This window comes from Papio anubis, chromosome 6 (genome assembly GCF_008728515.1).
Source record: "Papio anubis isolate 15944 chromosome 6, Panubis1.0, whole genome shotgun sequence".
Taxonomy (NCBI): Eukaryota; Metazoa; Chordata; class Mammalia; order Primates; family Cercopithecidae; genus Papio; species Papio anubis.
The window spans coordinates 133003433-133020468 of record NC_044981.1 but is presented as its reverse complement, the minus strand read 5'-3'; the positions used below and the strand labels follow the sequence as shown (position 1 = coordinate 133020468).

Here is a 17036-nt window from a genome sequence, read left to right as displayed (position 1 = left end):
TTCAGCTCTGTGGGCACATGCCGTCCGTACGAATGTATGAGAGCACAGCTTTAGAAAACCAAAAGCTGGCCAGGTGCAGCGGCTCATGCCTGTAATCCTGGTACTTTGGGATGAGGCAGGAGGATCAGTTGAGGCCAGGAGTTCGAGACCAGCCAGGCCAATATGGCAAAACCCCGTCTCTACCAAAAATACAAAAATTAGCTGGGCATGGAGGTACATGCCTGTAATCCCCGCTACTCAGGCAGCTGTGGCAGGAGAATCACTTGAACCTAGGAGGTGCAGTAAGCCAAGTTGGTGCCACTACACTCCAGCCTGCATGACCGAGCTTGACGCCATGCCAAAAAACAAACAACAACAACAAAACCCAGAAAACCAAAAATCTTTAGTACACAAAGCAGAAAAGCATTGAACCGGCCACATTTAGAGCAATATGGGCGGACCTGGAGGTCAGGATATTAAGCAAAATAAGCCAGATATGGAAAGACAAATACTGTATGATTTCACTTATATGTAGAATCTAAAATAGTCAAACTCATAGAAGCGGAGACTGGGTGGTTCCCAGGGGCTGAAGGTAAGAAGGGGTAAACGGGGAGGTGTTGGTCAAAGGGTACAAAGTTTCAGCTATGCAAGATAGATAAGTTCTGGAGCTCTTCTGTACAACATAGCATCTATGACTGACAATATTACATTGTATACTTAAAAATGTTCTAGGAGGATAGATCTCACATTAAATTCTCTTACCACAAAAGGAACAACAAACTAACAACAAGTAAAACGAACAGGAGGAAATTTTGTGGGAAGTAAATAATTTTGTTGCATTGATTATTGGTAATGGTTTCAAGGGTATATCCTTATCTCCAAACACATCAAGTTATATACATTAAAAATCTACAGCTTTTTGCCTGTTGTCCCAGTTACTGAGGAGGCTGAGGCAGAAGGATCTCTTGAGCCCAAGAGTTCAAGGCTTCAGTAAACTATGATAGCGCCACTGCACTCCACCCTGGCAACAAATTAAGACTGTCTACACTTAAGAAAAAAGAAAAATAATCCACAACTTTTTGCCTGTAGTCCCAGTTACGCAGGAGGCTGAGGCAGAAGGATCACTTGCGCCCAAGAGTTCAAGGCTGTAGTAAGCTATGATAGCGCCACTGCACTCCAGCCTGGGCAACAAAGCAAGTCTGTTTCCAAAAGAAAAAAGAAAAAAATCTACAACTTTTTGTTATGTCAATCATACATTAATAAAGTGGTTTAAAAAGTGTTGAGCAGGCCACTCCACCTCCCCATCCTCCACTGCCCTAGACTCCAAGTGTCTCCATGGAGCGCCCAGTGTTCCAAGAAGCAGATTGAAAACTATTCCTTTAGTAAATGAAACAAGCTTTCCTTTAAAATTTGAGCATGTATTCGTAAATCTGATCTTAAAAAAAAAAATTTATTTTCACTTGGTAAGTTTGTTTTTGTTTTTGTTTTTTGAGAGAGTCTCATTCTGTCACCAAGGCTAGAGTGCAGCAGCGAAATCATAGCTCACTGCAGCCTGGATCTCGTGGGCTCAGGCGATCCTCCCACCTTAGCCACCTCAGTAGCTGCAACTATGGGTGCATGCTACCACACTCGTCTAATTTTTTATATATGTATATTTTTTAGTAGAGGTGAGGTCTTGCTGTGTTGTCCAGGCTGGTCTCAAACTCCCAGGCTCAAGCAATTCTCTTGTGTCAGCCTCCCAAAGTACTGGGATTACAGGCATGAGCCACCGTGCCTAATCTTGATAAATATCTTTTGTTTTTTCAACTTGGTAAGTATTTATTTATTTATTTATTTATTTATTTTTTCTATTTTCAGGGACGCTATACTGTGCTAGGCTCTGGGACACAGCATTGTACAAGACACACTTACTCTCCCTCCCCCAACCCTCCACCCCCACCCACACAGGCTAAAGTGCAGTAAGGAATGTAGCCAATTCCAATGTAACAGACAAATGTTTTGATTGATAGGGAAAGAGTAGGGAGCTGTGCAGATGAACAGAAGGGGTACTGTCCATGGTCTCATATGAGGAGCAGGTTAACAGAGATCTTTCTGAAGATGTCCAAGCTGAGAACAAGCAGAGTGACCCAGCCCAGGCATAGAGGAAGGGACTGGGTAAGAGAAAGTGGGTGGAATGTAGATAATTATTCCCACTGAAAGAACAGCATTTCCAAAAACTTAGAAGTGAGAGTTGGGTAAATGTGGAAAACCAGAAGTAGTTTGGCATGGCTGAAGCACAGAATGCCATGGTAAAATGGAAGAAAGTGAGGCTGAAGCTTTTGAGGGCCTTGCTGTTTCTATAAAGGTACTTCCAGTTTATCATTGTGTCCAGGCAGAGCCGCCCCTGTAGGTCTGGGGTGGAGCCGCCTTTGCATTTTGAATAATTACTCTGGCCAGAATGAGGAGGCCAGATGAGAAGGAGCAGCACCAGAGGTGGGATGAGCAGTGAGGGGGCTACTACAGGAATCCAAAGCTCATCTCAGTGGATCTAGACCCAAGGGAATGACCAGAAGAGTTGTTTAGGTCACACGCTTGGCAGGGCCTGGTGATGAGTGGATATATAGGGAATGTGGCAGGAAGAGAGAAATTCCAAAAAGACACCCAGATTCTTGTCAGGGAACCTAGGAAGCTTCTATCCTAGAAGTTTTGAGTTTGAGAACTTGGAGGAGGTATTCTCTCAGAGGGGTCTAGTAAATCGATGCATAAATAGATCTGGAGCCCCAGAAATAAATTTGGGATGGAGCTAGAGACTTACGAATTACAATTCATACCTGTTATATTTGTTACAAGCATAAGAAGTGTAATGTAACAAGTTATGCTTGGTGTTAAGCAAAGCATGGTGGCTCATGCCTATAATCTCAGTACTTTGGGAGGCCAAGGAAGGAAGATCACTTGAGCCCAGGGGTTTGAGACCATCATGAGCAACATAGTGAGACCCCATATCTACCAAAAAATATTAGCTGTACACCTGCAGTCCCAGCTACTGGGAAAGCTGAGGCAGGAGGCTCCCTTGAGCCCAGGAGGTTGAGGTTGCCATGAGCCATGATCTTGCCACTGTACTCCAGCTGGGGTGACAGAGCAACACCCTGTCTCAAAACAACAACAACAAAAGCAAAGAGAGTGAATTAAATTACCTAGGGAGAGGGTGTAGAATGGGAAGAGAGTTTAGGACAGAATTCTGGGGAAACCAGAGTAAAGGACTAAAGGAAGAGAAGCCACCATGAGGCCAAAGAGGAGTAGCTGCCAGGGAGGAGAAGGAAAGGCAGTCAAGTGTGAGGAAGTGGTTAGCAGAGCCAGATGCGGTGCAGTGGAGGGTTAAATACAATGATCACAGAAAACATCCTTGAATGTAGTACTGAAGGAGGTCTTGATCTTCACTCAAATAGTTCCAATAGTGTGATGGGGGCAGAAGGGTGACTACAAGATTTGAAAGTGACTGGGAACTGAGATCTGGTGATAAGGGATGCAATTCGGAGCACAGGTGGAAGCACTAACCTCAAATGAGGGAAGGGAAACATGTTCAACTGTAACAGAAGGAAAAGAGGAAAAGATGGGTGCATTTATATTTTCTTTAAGGCAAGATTTTGACAAGGCTTCAAATATGAGAGAATGACCCTCTGATATCCAAATTGTAAGAAAGTGCAATTTGCATTCTTTTTTATTTTTATTTTGTTGAGATGGGGTCTCACTCTTGCAGACTGGAGTACAGTGGTGTGATCTCAGCCTACTGCAGCCTCCACCTCCCAGGCTGAAGCGATCCTTCCACCTCAGCCTCCTGATTAGCTGGGATGACAGGTGCATGCCACCACGCCTAGCTAATTTTTTGTATTTTTGGTAAAGATGGGGTTTTTCCATGTTGTCCAGGCTGGAGCAATTCAAATTCTTGAGTTGCTTTATATGACAGAGACAGGACAGACAAAGATTAATTTTGGCTTTACCTAAGGAGAAACTTGTTAATGATTATAGCTACTAAAAATGGAATGCTTGTGTTAGTAAATTGCGAGTTCCCTATCACTGGTCTGGTTGAAATAGAGGCAGTAGCTTCTTCAAAAAAGAGTAAAGAATAAAATGAGGATGGCAGGGTTGGGGCAGAAAACCACATGTTTTCTAATGTCCCTTCCTGTCCTTGACATTCAACCCTGCAAACTATAGCAAGCATGTTATGTATTGAGTCTCCTCCCTCTTGATTCCTTTTGGCTGGTGGTAAATATTTCATCCTGCAGACCCAGCCTTCAGATCCAGAAGCAGTCCTAAATATTTCAGACCTAAAAACTGCATTGCCTCCAGGGTGGGGACTGGAATTAGGCCTCTGACCTATGCTTAGTTTCTGGAGTGTCCGAGTTGTGAGCCTTGGGACTCCCTGGATGCCCACAGCTTTCCTCCAAATCACCACAAGCGCCCATTCTAAGTGGCATTGTCTCCCTTATTGTTGGGCACTTGCTATGTTCCAGATGCTGTGCTAAATGCTAAATATATGATGATGAAAGTACATTCCATAAGGATACAGATTTTTGTCCAAAAACAGTTCACTGATGTATCCCCAGCACCTAAAACAGTGCGTGGTACAATGCAAGTCTTGATAAATATTTTTCCAATGAATGCCACAGACTGTCTTCTTGAATCCAGTGTACAAGACAAGCATATATACTGACAACTGCAGTATAATATGGCAAGTACTATTATGGAAGCTCATAGGAAGCACAGAAGGGGAATACCTTCCTTAACCTGGGGATTTTTTTGGTATTTTGGTGCCCAACTAGCATTGGAGCACAAACCTGAATCAAAATCTGCCTGCTGACTTGTCAGCCTTTGCCACACTTGTCTACCCATAAAGCAGAACCACGTCACTCTACCCTAAACCACTAGCTTCAGTCAAGGCACTCCTCTTGGGTCCCTTGGGACCCCTCTGCCATTGAGGCACTGCCACCATCATGACCACGTGTGGATATTGTTCCTGACCAGAGGTAGGCACTCACATCTACCAGGACAGCTCACACCTACGAGGTCAGTGTCCTTAGAGAGATGAATGCCAGCCTCAATTGCAACTTATTAGACATTGTATCTTGGACAGCTGGCTGAGCTCTTAGAGGGCAAGGCACATTGCCAGGAGAATGCCTCTAGCACCAGCCACACTCCTGCCCCTGTGCTGCCTGCCTTAGAGTCCCAGTATGATTCACAGGATGTTCAAGCGAGTTCTCTAGGAAGTAACAATCCAGCCACTAGCCCAGCTCATTTGCTTTCCAGCACATGTTACTAGGAACATTGAAGTGTCATCATAAAGAGGGAGGGACGTGGTGGAAGGAGCATGAGCTTGAGACCCAGACAGCTTCTTTGCCTCCTTTGTGTGACTTTGGGCAAGTCACCTTAATTGTCTGGTTCCCCATCTCTCCCTTCTCTCCCTTCTTTTTTATTTTTCCCTATTTTGACATATCAAGCATACAGAAAAGCTGCAAGAATAGTAAAAAGTATTCCCAGAAGCCCTTCATCCAGATTCCCAAAATGGCAACTGTTTCTGCAATTGCTTCATCCTTTCCTCAGTCACTATCTGTGGGTGCTTGTGTGCATGTATACCATGCATCTCAATTTTTTTCTGAACCACTTAAGAATAAGTTGCAGACACCCTCTTTCCCCTAAATACTTAAATGTGTATTTCTAAAAACAAGGAATTCCTCAAGTAACCAGAGTACAGTTTTCAAAATTGAAACAAATACTATTTGAAATAACATTGAAACAAATACTATTATTTAATCTACAGACCTGTTAAGGTTTTGTCAATGTTTCAAAAATGTCTCTTATAGCAATAAAAATCCCAGATCATGCATTTCATTCAGTTGTCATGTTCTTTTTTTTTTTTCCCCCACTCTTCTGCTGAAAGAGAAAGTTGTCATGTTTTTAAAGATTCCTTTAATCTGGAACATTTTCTGAGTCTTTCTTTGAATTCCATGATATTGGCATTTTTATAAAGTATAGCACAGTGATTTTGTAGCATGCCTCTAAGTTTGGGTTTGTCTGATGTACCGTCAAGAATAGATTCAGAGGCTAGGCGTGGTGGCTCACGCCTAAAATCCCAGCACTTTGGGAGGCCGTGGCGGATGGATCATGAGGTCAGGAGTCTGAGACCATCCTGGCCAACATAGCGAAACCCTGTCTCTACTAAAAATACAAAAAAATTAGCCAGGCGTAGTGGCGGGTGCCTGTAATCCTAGCTACTTGGGAGGCTGAAGCAGGAGAATGACTTGAACCTGGGAGGCAGAAGTTGCAGCAAGTCGAGATCACATCACTGCACTCCAGCCCAGGAGACAGTGGGACACTCCGTCCCCCCAAAAAAGAATAGATTCAGATTATTCACTTTTGGCAGAATGCCGCAGAAGTGATGCTGAGCTCTTCTGAGTGCATCGTGTAAGAGGTATGTATTAGTTCATTTTCACACTGCTATAAAGAAATACCCGAGACTGAGTAATTTATAAAGGAAAGAGGTTTAATTGACTGTGGTTCCACATGGGTGGGGAGACCTCAGGAAACTTACAATCATAGCAGAAGGTGAAGGAGAAGCAAGCACCTTCTTCACAAAGCAGCAGGAGAGAGAAGAGTGAAGGAGGAACTTCCAAACACTTATAAAACCATCTGGTCTCGTGAGAACTCACTCACTATCATGAGAACAGCATGGAGGTAACCGCCTCCATGACCTAATCACCTCCCACCTGGTGGCTCCCTTGACACATGGGGATTACGGGGATTACAATTCGAGATGAGGTTTGGGTTGGGACACAGAGCCAAGAGCCAAGCCTTATCGAGGTATATGCTGCTGGTCAGTCCCATTGCTAGTAATGTTAACTTTGACCATTTTCTAATGTGGCGTTCTGCAGTTTTCTCAACTGCTATATTTTACCCTTTGTATTTAAAGAAAGATCTTGTGGGGATGCCCATTACTCCTTAAACAAGATGAATCAATGATTATAATGGCTGGCAAATGTTGATTTGTACAATTCCAACATTCTTTCTAAATGTATGAGTTGGCAGTCCCTTGTAAGAAAGAGTTTACCTTGTCCCCCAATTTGCTTGTTTTACTCGAGACTAATGAAGTTTAATATACTAATAGTGTAAACTCCTTTAATTTACTATCTTTATTTTGATACTCAAATTGTCCCTGGTTTTGCCAATGGGAGCCCCTTTGAGCTGGCTCTTTTATCTTTTTCGTATGTCCTCATCATCCTTTGGTATGATGAAACTGGCCCAGGTTTATTTTATTCTTTCCGTAAACTACCCCTGCTTAGCCATTTTTTTTTTTTCAGAGAAACCTGGCTGTTTTAGTGAAGAATTGTATTTGGAAAACAAGATCTAGTGCTAAGAGGTGAACCCCATTGTTAGTGGGATTTCATTTTTTCTAGGTACTCTCAGAGGACAGACCTGAGTGGGAAGGAAAAGGGGGAGTCAATGGAGTTGGGGGAGAGAGAGAATATATACATACATACATATATACATACTATATATGTATGTACATACATGTGTAGGTCTGTGTGTGTGCATCTTTGTGCACAGTATATATAGAGGCAATATGTACATACACATGCATGCATATATTCTGTACATATATGTGTATATATGTATATATTCTGTCTATATACATACAGATATGTATATATTCTGTACATACATGTGTATGAATGTATATTCTATATACTGTGTATATATATACACAGATATATTTGTATGTACATATTCTATCTACTTTGTATATATATACACACAGATATGCATATATGTATGTATATATTCTGTCTCTCTACTGTTTGTATATATTCTGTCTCTATATATACTGTGCAGTTTCATGCACAGAGGCACACACACACATATACAGACCTATACATATGTATATCCATTTGTGCCAATTTGTCTATGTCCGCATGAGTCACACTGATATCGACAATTCTAGTCCCCTTTTCAGATTTATCACTATCTTCTCCAACAGTGAGGACTCTGGATTCCAACATCACCATTATGTGTATTTATTTATTTGTTCAATTCTAGAATATACAAGTAGTTCTGGAATTACTAACCTATATTTCTGGGGAAAAAACGAGGTCTACTAATTAGAGTTCGATATTTGTTTAGAGGTATTTTTGCCTTTAGCCTGAAGGCAAGTAATCTAGATATTTTGTTCAACATTTGCCTGAGTTAATTTTGTCTCCCTTCTTGAGTGGGATTATTGTATTCATTTGATTTATGTGGGGCAATTTATTTGTTTCCAATTGCATTCAGTTTTAGGCTATCCCCCCTTTTCTTTGTGGGTTTTTGCATTTTTATTTATTTATTTATTTGAATGTGGGAAACAGTAATATTATGGGTTTAATTGTGTCCCACCTCCCATCCCCTGATTCATTATTGAATTCCTAAGCCACAGTACCTCAGGACTCACCCTTATTTGGAAATAGGGTCGCTGCAGTTGTAATAAAATAAGTTAAGATGAGGTCATACTGGAGTAGGTGGCTCAGTATGACTGGTGGGACACCAATGTGACTGGTGTTCTTATAAAAAGGGAGACTTTGGACTCAGAGACATCCATACAGGGAGAACATTATGTGAACTGGAGTTACGCTGCTATGGGCCAGGGAACTACCAGAAGCTAAGACAGAGGCCTGGAGCGCATTCTTCCTAGTGCCTTCAGAGGAAGCATGGCCCTGTCGGTGCCTGGATGCAGACTTCTAGGCTCCAGAACTGTGAGGCCACAAATTTCTGCTGTTTACACTGCTAAGTTTGTGGTACTTGTTATGACAGCCCTAAAAACCTAATTCAATTAATATAGTTCCAGAAGTCAGGTCTAGAAAAACAAGGTGTATTCAGAGAAATGACCCTTTACTTTCTACCCAACTCTCACTATGCCCAGTAGCAACCAATATCTTTATCGTAGTCTCTGATTTTTTCTTCTTGTGTTTCTTTTCATTCAAGCTAATAGTTAAACATGTGTTTATTTTCTCTGGAAATCACTCTATATTACTTCCCACAGATCTTATTCATTCTGTTGTATAGCTGCATAGTAGTCCATTTTGTAGATATGCCATTTTTGTGTACATTGTGGGGAAATCCATTTTGTGTGTAGACGTGTCCATTTTGAAGAATAGTTGCTTCAACTATTCTATATGTGGGCATTTAGGCATTTTCAATGCAAACAATGCAGAAATGAATAACCTTGTGCATTTATATTTTTGTATTGGTGAAGGTATATCTTTACAGTAGATTTCTAAAAGTAGGATTCTTAGATCAAAACGTAAATACGTGTGTGATTTTTTTAGGTATTGCGAAATTCCCCTCAAGAAGGCTGCATTCCCTTTAGCAACATATGAGAGTTCCTGCTTTTCCATAGCCTAACAAATAGAGTGTGTTATATATTTTTAAATGTTTCCTAATCTAATAATAAATGATATATCAGTGTAGTTTTAATTTGCATTTTTCTTATCCTGAATGAAGTTCAACCTTTTTTCATACATTTTTATACCCTTTTTCGAATTGTTTCTATATTTCCTTCCTTTTTCACTTGGATTTTTAAAATCTTTTCACTCTCGATTTTGAAGAATGTCCTATACATTACAGAAGCTCACCCTTTTTCTGCATGATAGAAGTGTTTTCATCCAGTATGTCAGTGGTTTTTTTTTCCTTTGTTTATGATGCTTTTTGCTGTCTAGATTTTCTTTTTCATTTTTACATAGTTAAAAATCATCTTTTTTTTTTTTTTTTTTTTAAATTACATCCAGATTTGGAGAATCCCTTAGGCCTTTTCCAGCTTAAAGAGAAATTCATTCAGATTTTCTTATTGTACTTGATGGTTTCTTTTTTTTTTTTTTTTTTTTTTACCATTAGGTTCTTTATCTGTTTGAGGTTTATTCTTTTCTCTCATATGAGTTATGGATCTGATATTATCTTTTTTTCAAATGGCTACCAGTTGTCGCAGAAACATTTATTAAAGTTCACTCTTTGCCTTTTTGATGTAAGATGCTCCCCTTATCATACACTAAAGTTTCAAATATGCTTGGATTTCTTTCTGGACTTTTGTTCTATTCAACTTATCTGTCAACGTCTACTAGTAATATGCTTTTTTAATTTTAGAGGCTTTTTAATATGTTTTTTTTCTTGTTTTTTTTTTTTTTAGACTAGAATGAGGCAAGTATATTTTAATATCTAGTAAAGCTAGTATTCCCTCAAAGCTTTTCTAAAAGCATTTTTCTGGGTATTCTTGCATGTTTATTTTTCCATATGAAGTTTGTGAAATTTTTTAGTGATATTGCACTAAATTTATAAATTTGCTTAAAGGAAAGACTTATCCTCATTTTTATGATGTTGAGTCTTCCCACCCAAAAATAAGGATGTTTTTCTGTTTGTTCAAGACGATTTTTACATCTTTCAAGAGTGTTTAAAGTTTTGCACTATAGATTTTGTACATTAATTGTTAAATTTATTTCTAAGTACTTTTATCTTCTTTATTGCTAATGTTAATGGGGCTTTCTCTGCTCTTGTGTTCTCCAACTGATTATCCTTTATGTAAATAATTGCAACTTGCCCACACCTCCAAGGCTGGCCCTGTGGACCAGTTGGCCTTATTTCTTCAGTGGAAACCTAGTCACTATGATGTGGTAGTAGGTGTGTTGTCACCTTGCTGTAACCATGAACTTCAAAATGTGATAAGCACCTGGCTGAATCATTGGATACAACATCCCTCATTAAGTCAACATGTGCTGTCAAGTTCATAATAGGTGCCTGTGGCTGCTAAGTGCCTGTGGAAGACCGGGAGGATCCCTACTACTCAATATCACAAACCCAGCTTTGAATCAGGAAATTGAGGCATTTAGTCTCTCTGAAGACACTTCATCAGGGCTCACTGAGGACCGAGAGGTCAGTGTGAGTTTCCAAGTTCTCTACATGATCATTATTACCAGTCTTGAGGTGTACTACAATGGCAATGATGTGGGTTTCCAGAGGAACGTCACTGTCAAGCTTTCTCAGGCAGAACAGGAAGAGGCCCTCTTCATTGTTCACTGGAGTCCTCCAAGCCATGGTGTGCAGGTGAACATGTTGTGTACAAGCACATGGAACAATTCATCTTACCAGAGAGCTTTGAAGGTACAATCTCATGGGAGAGCCAAGACCTCCAAAGCTTTGTGTTAAGAAACCTTCACAAAATGACAGTGAATATGGAGGGGGATTCTTGGAGTCTTTACAGCTGGGGAGGGTGCATTGCCTCATGAATTATTGGAAGGTATGGAGGGAGTTGGAGTGGTTTTAGATGCCTTAGTTAAGGAGGAAAACAGCATCTATGATGATATTGTTTTTGTGGATGTTGTCAACACTCATTGATATATACCTGCAAAATTATTGAACTTGATAGATGGACTGTGGAAACAACCAACTTTGATTTGTTACTAAAGACAGATGATGACTGTTACATAGGCTTGAAAGCTGTATTTAATAGAATTTCTCAAAAGAATCTGAATAGGTCTAATTTTGGTAGGGGTATTTCAGACTGAACTGGGCAGTTGACAGAACCAGGAAGTGACAGGAGTTGGAGCACCCTGGTCATGCTTATCCTGCCTTTGCATATGGGTCAGGGTATGTGATCTTCAGGGACGTCATCAACTGACTGGCAGGCAACTCCAGGAGGTTACAGACCTGTCAGGGTGAAAATGTACGCATGGGCACTTGGATGGCAGCCACAGAACCTAACAGATACCAGCACAGAATGTGGCTGTGTGAGAAGATTTGTCAGACAGGAATGTTGTTTTCCCCACAGTATTCTCCACAGGAGCTGACAGAACTGTGGAAACTGAAGGAATTCTGTGGTGATCCATGTCAATCTGAAGCAAGATAACAGGATTTGAATTAGCAGTGTCTAAACTCAGGGTAGGTGATATGGTTTGGCTGTATCCCCACCCAAATCTCATCTTGAATTTTAACTCTCACATTTCCCACATGTCGTGGTAGGAACCTGGTGGGAGGTAATCAGATCACAGGGGCAGGTCTTTCCCGTGCTGTTCTCGTGATAGTGAATAAGTCTTACAAGATCTGATGGTTTTAAAAATGGGAGCTTCCCTGCATAAGCTCTCTTTCTCTCTTTGTCCGCTGTCATCCATGTAAGACATGGCTTGCTCCTCCTTGCCGTCCACCATGATTGTGAGGCTTGTCAAGCAACATGGAACTGTAAGCCATTAAACCTCTTCCTTTTATAAAACGCCAGGTCTTGCGTGTGTTTTTATCAGCAGTCAATTGGTATCAGTAGAATGAGGCACTGTTGAAAAGATACCTGAGACTGTGGAAGCAACTTTATAACTGGGTAAAAGGCAGAGGTTGGAACAGTTTGGAGTCCTTAGAAGAAGATAGGAAAATGTAGGAAAGTTTGGAACTCCCTAGAGACTTATTGAATGGCTTTGACAAAAATGCTGATAATAATGTGGACAATGAAATCTAGGCTGAGGTGGTCCTGGATGGAGATGGGGAACTTGTTGGGAGGTGGAACAAAGGTGACTTTTGTTATGTTTTAGAAAAGAAACTGGTGGCATTTTGTCCCTGCCCTACAGATTTGTGGAAACTTGACAGAGATGATTTAGAGTATGTGGTGGAAAAAATTTCTAAGCAGCAAAGCATTCAAGATGTGATTTGGGTGCTCTTAAAGGCATTCAGTTGTATAAGGGAAGCAGAGCATAAAAGTTCAAAAAATTTGCAGCCTGACAATGTGACAGAAGAGAAAATTCCATTTTCTGAGGAGAAATTCAAGCCAGCTGCAGAAATTTGTATAAGTAATGAGGAGCTGACTGTTAAGCCCCAAGACAATGGGGAAAATGTCTCCAGGGCATGCCAGAGATCTTTATGGCAGCCCTTCCCATCACTAGCCAGGAGGCCTAAGAGGTAAAAATTGTTTTGTGGCCAAGCCCAGGGTCCCCGTGCTGTGTGCAGTCTAGGGACTTGGTGCCCTGTGTCCCAGCTGCTCCAGTCATGACTAAAAGGGGTCAGGACATGGCTCGGGTTGTGGCTTCAGAGGGTGCTAGCCCCAAACCTTGGAAGCTTCCATGTGGTGTGGAGCCTCCAGGTATACAGAAGTCAAGAATTGAGGTTTAGGCAACTCTGCCTAGATTTCAGAGGATGTATGGAAATGCCTGGATGCCCAGGCAGAAGTTTGCTGCAGGGGTGGGGCCCTAATGGAGAACCTCTGCTAGGGCAGTGCAGAAGGGAAATGTTGGGTCAGAGCCCTGACATAGAGTCCCTACTGGGGCACTGTCTAGTGGAGCTGTGAGAAGAGGGCCACCATCCTCCAGACCCCAGAATGGCAGATCCACTGTCAGCTTGCATCATGCACCTGGAAAAACTACAGACACTCAATGTCAACCCATGAAAGCAGCCAGGAGAAGGGCTATACTCTGCAAAGCCACAGGGGTGGAGCTGCCTAGGGCCATAGAAGCTCACCTCTTGCATCAGCATGACCTGGATGTGAGACATGAAGCCAAAGGAGATCATTTTGGAGCTTTAAGCCCCATGGGATTTCGGACTTGCATGGGGCCTGTAGCCCCTTTGTTTTGGCCAATTTCTCCCATTTGGAATGGCTGTATTTACCCAATTCCTGTACCCTCATCGCATCTAGGAAGTAACTAACTTGTCTTTGATTTTACAGGCCCATAGGTGGAAAGGACTTGACTTGTCTCAGATGAGACATTGGACTGTGGACTTTTGAGTTAATGCTGAAATGAGTTAAGACTTTGGGGGACTGTTGGGAAGGCATGATTGGTTTTGAAATGTAAAAAGGACATGAGATTTTGGAGGGGCCAGGGGCAGAGTGATAGTGGATATGGTTTGGCTGTGTCCTCACCCAAATCTTATCTTGAATTATTGTAACTCCCTCAATTCCCACATGTTGTGGGAGGAACTTGGTAGGAGGTAATTGAATCATGGGGACGGGTCTTTCTCACGTTGTTCTCATGACAGTGAATAAGTCTCACAAGATCTGATGGTTTTAAAAACAGGAGTTTCCCTGCACAAGCTCTCTCTTTCGTTGCTTGCTGCCATCCTTGTCAGATGTGGCTTGTTCCCCCTTGCCTTCCACCATGACTGTGAGGCTTCCCCAGCCATGTGGAACTGTAAGTCCATTAAACTTCTTTCTTTTGTAAATTGCCCAGTCTCAGATATGTCTTTCTCAGCAGCATGAAAACGGACTAATACAATGGGCAAATGATAATCCAAGTATAAGTTTGAGGAAGCCCAAGGTTTAGCAATAGATTTGTGGTCTTTCAGGAGAGTTCTAGACTGGCACTTTCACTTGGAATCAATGTATTTCTTAATGTTTGCGCAAATTTCCTTTTTAAAAATCAACTGATTCTGTTGCACAAGAAAAGTTTTTATGTATATATTTGAAGACGATTTGAAAAACACTAAATTATTTTATAAAAGAAAAAATATTTCTAAAAATAAAAAAAAAATGCCATTGATTTCTGTATGTTAATTTAATAGCCTGCAACATTATGAAGTTTTTTGATTGAGGTTGCCATTGATTCGCTAAGATTCTCCAGGTATATGGTACATCTGCAAATAGAAAAAATTTATTCCTTCTTTTCAATTCTCCTAGCTGTCTTTTGTCTGATTTCTTTTGATTTCTTTTGTCTGATGTCTTTCAATTTCTTTTGTCTGATTGCATTGGCTGACATTGCTGGTAGAATGTTGAGAATAGTGAAAGCAGTGGCCATCCTTGCATTGTGCCTCTTATTGTGTTTTCTCATTAAGTAAGGCATTGGCTTTAAGACTAAGGAATATGTATATTTTATCATGTTAAAAATGTATGTAACAATTCTTATTTTCTTGAGTTTTTTTTAAATCAGAAGAGGGTATTGATTTTTTTCACAGGCTTTTTTCAGTATCTGTGGAGGTAATCATATTATTTTTCTTCTTTAAAATCTCAACATGGCATATTATACTAATGAATTTTCTATTTTTGAAACAACCTTGCATTCCTGAGATAAATTCTACTTGGTCATGCTGTATTTTTTGAAATGCGAAGTTTGATTCTTTTTGCTAATATTTAGAATTTTTCCAACAATTATTCATAAGTGATACTGGGCTGCAATTTTCTCTTTTTGTACTGTCTATACCAGGGTTAAGTGTTAATTTTATACTTGCTTCATGAAAAATGAGGATGTTTTCCTTCATTTTCAATTGTCTGTAACATGTAACAACAGAGCATTGGGACTATCTGATCTCTGAAGATTTAATAGTGATTTTCAGTCTCTCTAGCACAAAATGGGAACAATTATAATATTTCCTTCTAGGGAGTTGTCAGAACAATTGAATTGATGGACTTGGAAGTGCTTTACAAACAGCACATCTCTTGTCATGTGTTGATTACTGTAACAGAGGCAAGAACAAAATGTAGTGCAGAATGGGTAATTAAATCACTCTCAATTGGGAAAAAGATAGATACTGAGAAGGTTTCATAGAAATTATCTTTTAGTTCAATTTTGAATGAGGAGTAGGATTTTACTGACCCAAAAAGTAAATATTCCAGATAAAGGAAAGAGCATAAGTGGAGATATTTAAGCTTATGATTACAAAATTTACCACATCCATGTAGTGATGTCTAGTTGATACTTTGACATACATTTATTACTTTGATTCTTCTAGGATGGTAGGTGATTTGGTTTGGTGGTGTCCCCATCCAAATCTCATCTTGAATCGTAACTCCCATAATTCCCCTCTGTCATGAGAGGAACCTGGTGGGAGGTGATTGAGTTATGAGTGTGGGTCTTTCGTGTGCTGTTCTCGTGGTAGTGAATGAGTCTCACAAGATCTGATGGTTTTAAAAATGACAGTTTCCCTGCACAGTCTCTCTCTTTGCCTGCTGCCATTCATGTAAGATGTGACTTGCTCCTCATTGCATTCTACCATAGTTGTGAGGCCTCCCCAGTCATGTGGAACTGTAAGTCCATTAAAGCTCTTTCTATTATAGATTGCCCAGTATCAGGTAGGTCTTTATTAGCAGCACGAAAACAGACTAATACAGTAGGATAGATATTATCCCCATCTTAAGGTCAGAGAGGGCAATGACTTCACAAGTAAGTAACAGATCCTAGCACAGAAACAGAGAGTAGGTGCTTGATAAATATTTGGAACATTTTCTACTGATACAAAACCACAATTGATTTTGTTCCATTCACCCTTCCTTCTGTTCAGCTCTTATTTTTGTGCATTATGCAATTAAACATTTATTACCAATGTTTACTGTTGTTTTGCATGATAACATACTGGCCATTCATTACTTCATTTATGTATCTTTTATCTTCACAACTAAACTATAGGTAAAGTTGTGATACTATTTGATAGATAAAGTAGACATTTGTTGCTCGAACTCCTTGTTGACACAGACCTAATTTTTACTCTCGTATTCTGCTTCTTCAAATAGCTCACGGGTTTCAAGGGAAGCTGACACTGTCTTCCACCCTTCCACTCTCTAGTCACAGGTGAGCTCCGATTGTCTCAACACTAAACCACTCATTCCACTGCTCTGGGATGGCGATTGGCAGAGGATCCAGTGTGAGCCAGTAAAAACAGAACTTTTTGGGAAAGAGACATCCTTGCCCTTTTTTCATTGGCTCTAACAAGAAGCATGAGGAACCAGATAGGAAATACAAGAGGTGAAACCGTCCCCAAATGGAGCTCCTACAGGGGAGCAGATTGAAAAATAGAGAGACATGAACCAAATCTTTTATTATTATTATTATTATTATTATTATTATTATACTTTAAGTTCTAGGGTACATGGGCACAACGTGCAGGTTTGTTACATGGGTATACATGTGCCATGTTGGCTTGCTGCACCCATCGACTCGCCATTTACATTAGGTATTTCTCCTAATGCTATCCCTTTCCCAGCCCCCCACTCCCAGACAGGCCCTGGTGTGTTTGTGATGTTCCCCACCCTGTGTCCATGTGTTCTTATTGTTCAATTCCCACCTGTGAGTGAGAACATGCAGTGTGTGGTTTTCTGTCCTTGT

The 17036-nt window shown here is 40.6% G+C and overlaps 1 pseudogene; it reads left to right on the top strand.

Annotated features, from left to right (window-relative positions):
* The first annotated feature begins 10559 nt into the window (after positions 1–10559).
* LOC101008368 lies at positions 10560–12044 on the top strand (annotated as a pseudogene).
* Positions 12045–17036: the final 4992 nt, after the last annotated feature.